The sequence below is a fragment of the Tarenaya hassleriana genome, unplaced genomic scaffold (assembly GCF_000463585.1).
Source record: "Tarenaya hassleriana unplaced genomic scaffold, ASM46358v1 Cleome457, whole genome shotgun sequence".
Taxonomy (NCBI): Eukaryota; Viridiplantae; Streptophyta; class Magnoliopsida; order Brassicales; family Cleomaceae; genus Tarenaya; species Tarenaya hassleriana.
The window spans coordinates 15,633-20,632 of record NW_010967274.1 but is presented as its reverse complement, the minus strand read 5'-3'; positions in this window follow the sequence as shown (position 1 = coordinate 20,632).

Genomic DNA, 5,000 nt, shown 5'->3' with positions numbered 1-5,000 from the left:
AAGGTCGATGGAATAACTTGTACCGAGATTCATAACCTCGTATTTCCCATGTCCGCTGGGAATAACCATGCAATACCCACTTTTCTTCCGAGATTTCTCTAATTCCTCCATGGCATGAGGAGTAAACTGTGTTACACATTTATTAGCATCTCTCAACCTTTTTGCAATCCGTCCCATGGTTTTTCTCCGAATATCCTCAAGCATGTCTACTACTGGACGAAGTCGAGCATCTTTGATTGGACTGTTGAAACTCTCGTTTAAGTTGTTGTTAATATCTCCACATTTTGCCGCTTCCTGGAAGAATTCTCGAGACCAATGCTTCAGATTAGTAGCAATCAATGCCTCGTATGCTGCTGAATTAAAACGTTTCAACCCGTCCATGTGTTCACCAAATTCACCTTCATGAAAACCACTGTTAGCTTTGCAAAAATGGTTTAAATGACACTTAAACCAATGTTATGTCAAATTACCTTGATGAAAACAATACGCAGCCTTCCAGAAAAACTTTTTCTCTGTGAGTTCCTTGAATTGTTTCTTCCAATTAGCGTATATATTCCTCGCACACATTCGATGTTCACACAGTGGTAATTCTACTTCAATGGCATTAATCAAACCCTAAAAAACCATAATTAACCATCAATGTATAAGTGCCTTGCACAATTACATATTCACAATAATTAGAAATGGAAAACAAAGTACCTTTTGCTTATCAGAATGTAATGTGATGCATTCTCCTTCTCCTAAACATAAATCTGTTTTTATTTTTCTAATAAACCAACCCCACGTGTCTTTATTCTCAACTCGAACAACAACCCATGCGTGGGGTAAATTCGATTATCAGCATCCCGACCAATGGCAGCAAGAAGTTCTCCTTTCAATGCCCACTTCAAGAAACAACCATCCAATCCTATAATCGGACGACAACATTTTTTCCACGTTTCATGCAGTACCTCGAAACAAACATAAAATCGATCAAACAATCCATCTTCTGTACCAACTTCAGTGGTTGTGTTCGGATTAGATCTATGAAGTTCTGCCTCATAATCCAATAACTTAGCGAATTGAGCCCCCTGATCTTGAACCAGTGTCCTTAAAGCAATTCTGCGGGCTTTGAAGCACTGAACACGAGAGACTGATAACCTGGTGTCGCTTCATAACCTGATCTTGTATTTCTTCAGCTGAAAGAGATGGCTTTCTCCTGAGATCTTCTGCGAAAAGTTGCGCTATACGTGTTGAAGTCAACAACTCAATATGACTCCTCTTCGGGTGGTTGTGGTTATCATGGAATATCTTGATCAACCACTTGTTCGAAGCAACGTGCACAGAACAATAGATTCTCCATGAACAATCTGTTTCTGCGCAATGCACTGAATATCTTGTGCTTTCACACTTCGAGTACTTCACGTTGAAGTTATTATCCAATGCGTAGTGAAACAATTCTTCCTTAAAATCTTCACCTGTAGTAAACATCTTACCAAGATGAAGATTATGTTCACGCTTATTTGGCCCTTCTTCCCCTGGTCCCTCATTTTCAAATACGTTCATGAACTCTCGCCACTCTTCCTCTCTCGTTTTTGGTGTAGTCGGAAACTCATCTCCATTGTCACGACAGTCTGCATCGCTGACATATTCTGCATCATTACCTAACCCACTCCTAAACCCTAATCCTTCACCATCTCCTAATCCTTCATCATTGCCAAACTCACCTCTATCAGCGATTCCTTCACCATCCCCCAATCCCTCATCATTGACAAACTCACCCTCATCACCTTGTCCTTGATATCTAAGAGAGAGTCGAACAAATCGCATAACTGACCTTTATGATTTCAAATCGCCTTCAGATCGACGCCACAAGTTCCAAATCGAAGACCCACGTTCGTAATCGACAATCACAAGTTCGAAATCACCTTCAACTTACAGACCCACGCTCGAAATCGATGACCAGGGTAGACATCAATGACCCAAACTCCAAATGACTTTCAACTTAGAGAGAATCGAAGGTTTAGGGTTTGAAATCTCCTTCGATTCAAAGAGAAAACAAATAACTTAGGGTTAGCGTTTGAAATGAGTACACTCGTCACGGGCTTCTTCCTTCTTTATTTTTACATTGGATTTTAGGTAATGTGGCAAACTTAATCCTGCGTGGACTTTGTTCTGCAGTTCCGTTTGAGCCACGTCAGCTTTTCCGATTCCACCGTCACTGATATCACGACGTGGGAGTTTATGGGTTACTAATTAAAACGTACAGGGTTTTTTTATTTAATTATATAAAGTACAGGGTTTTTTCGGTAATTTCCAAAGCACAAGGTTTTTTTGTTAACCTGAAAAAAGTACAGGGTTTTTTTGGCGATTACCCCAATATTTAATAAAGCATCTATATGTGTGTATATATATATATATATATATGGTATCTTTGATTAATAATCATTTCATATTAATTGACTCTATGGACTTTGTTATTCGTGTACAGATTCTCCTATTATTTATTTGGAAATTGATTATACTAAATTTTTTTCATATTCTAGAAAAAAAGGATACGCTGCAATGATAATAATTATATTTTATTAATGACTTTGACGATGAAGGTGTATGTTAGTGTATTTTTTTATATATAAGAAATTTTATGACAGCCTAGGATACCGTAGGAGGGCGGGGAGTGATCGCCGGTGCGAGAAGCATGGACAATGGGCGGCTCCTGACGAGCTTCTGGGTAGGGGGTACAGGGATGAATCAGACACACCGGAATGAGAGGGATCCGAGGGCTGTGTAGGTATGGGACTACACAGTCTAAGATAACTTAAAAGAATTAATTGAGCTACTTATAGCAACAAGATGCATCTACCTTTTCGGTTAGTCATCTCGAGAGAACTCTAAAGTTAAGCGTGCTCGCTTTGGAGTAGTCTTAGGATGGGTGACCTCCTGGGAAGTACTTTCCGGGATGTGTGCGAGTGAGGACAAAACATGCTAAAAGGTCTCGTGTTGGTTTGTGGGGACAACTCTATCATTCCGTAGCGGCCTCGGGTCGTTATAAATGGTATCAGAGCCGGTTCTCTCCTAGTACGGTGTGGTTCGAGGACGAACCAGACGGAAGCTGGTGGGTCTGTGACAGCCCAGGATACCGTAGGAGGACGGGGAGTGATCGCCGGTGCAAGATGCATGGACAATGGGCGGCTCCTGACGAGCTTCTGGGTAGGAGGTACAGGGATGAATTGGACGCACCGGAATGAGAGGGATCCGAGGGATATGTAGGTATGGGACTATACAGTCTAAGATAACTTAAAAGAATTAATTGAGCTACTTATAACAACAATATGCATCTACCTTTTCGGTTAGCCATCTCGAGAGAACTCTAAAATTAAGCGTGCTCGCTTTGGAGTAGTCTTAGGATGGGTGACCTCCTGTGAAGTACTTTTCGGGATGTGTGCGAGTGAGAACAAAACACGCTGAAATGTCTCGTGTTGGTTTGTGGGGACAACTCTATCATTCCGTAGCGGCCTCGGATCGTTATAAATTTAATTTTGACTTTGATTATTAGAATTAGAATAAGAACTTTAAAAAAAATATAGATTCTCCCGTCAATTAAATATTTCACGGTTTACTAAATTTGATATTACCAAAAAATATCTGACATTTAATTAAAGGAGAAAGATCATTATTCAATAATTATAAACCAAACATGAGCATCTATATTATTTATATATATATAGACACATTTAACTAAAAAAAAATATTGGAAAGTATATATCACATAATATAATATCATTATAAAAGTAAAAAAGAACGTGAGATAGGATGAAACACATAATTAACATGTTTAATTAACAACACATATTGGAACATGGATTAACGCATTATTTTTTTAAAATAAGATGTATTACCCATGTAGACAATACGCCATTGTTTCCATCATGACTAAAATCAAATTTCCTCTCCGAGTCTTTTCTCATCCCCTCTTCATCGTTTGTCTCCCGGTTGCTCATTACCGAAGTTGTTGAAATTCAAGTAACCACTCATTTTGCCAGATTCTCCCTGAATCCGACGAATTTAACACAGGTTAACCCGAATCTCAAATCTTCAAAGCAAGAGGTCTGATCTGAAAATGCATTTTAATACAAATTAATAATCTCAACATCGAAATTTATAAACCGTTGGGTTTAAAGTCCCGGAAATCCAGCCACCCAATTCATAGAGTCAGATCACAAATAGCAAAAGTATCCAAAATTTCAAAACCCTGATTTAAAAGGGCATGAAATCCCAAAAACCACACCTTGGAAATTAACAGATCCAAGCAGTCACTTGCGGGATATTCGACCCCGCTCTACAAATAACTATTACGGTAACTTTTGTCTACGCGAAGAATACGGCATCAGAAAGGCGAGCAGTTTGGGAGGAAATTTCAGAGCTCAGTCGACATCAGCTGATACAAGGTCGTGCCTGGGTAATAGCGGGTGTGTAATAACCCGTAAATTTCACCATGGAACCGAATTTTAGAAAATTAAATATAAGTCATAAAAATGTCCCTAAAATATTAAGTTAGACCCTAACCAAGTTGACCCGAAGGATAGGACCAAAACGAGCGAGAAAAACGGACGAAAACGGGCCAGAACGTCCGGTCTGACAAGCAGACCGTCCGGTCTGACAAGCAGACCGTCCGTTCCGCTTGTGCAGACCGTCCGTTCCGGCGGTCTTCGCCAGGTCACGCGCCGCCTCCCTTTCTGCTGAGTCACCGCCGCAATTTCGGCCTCCCTCCGGCGTGTGCCACCTCCTGCTTCTTCTGGGACGCGAGAACTGCCCTAGGTCCGCCCAGTTCACAGTTCCTCGCCTCTCACTTCGCCCCCTCACTCCTCCACAAACTCTCTCAAAAATCCGAAACTTCAACCTTCGATTGGAGCCCCGATTTCGGTCGAAATCAACAAATAACCACAGCAATCAACCATACAGAACATCCCCAACGAAACCCCGAGCTCGAATTTGAGCTAAGTGAGTGTTTCGGATTATGC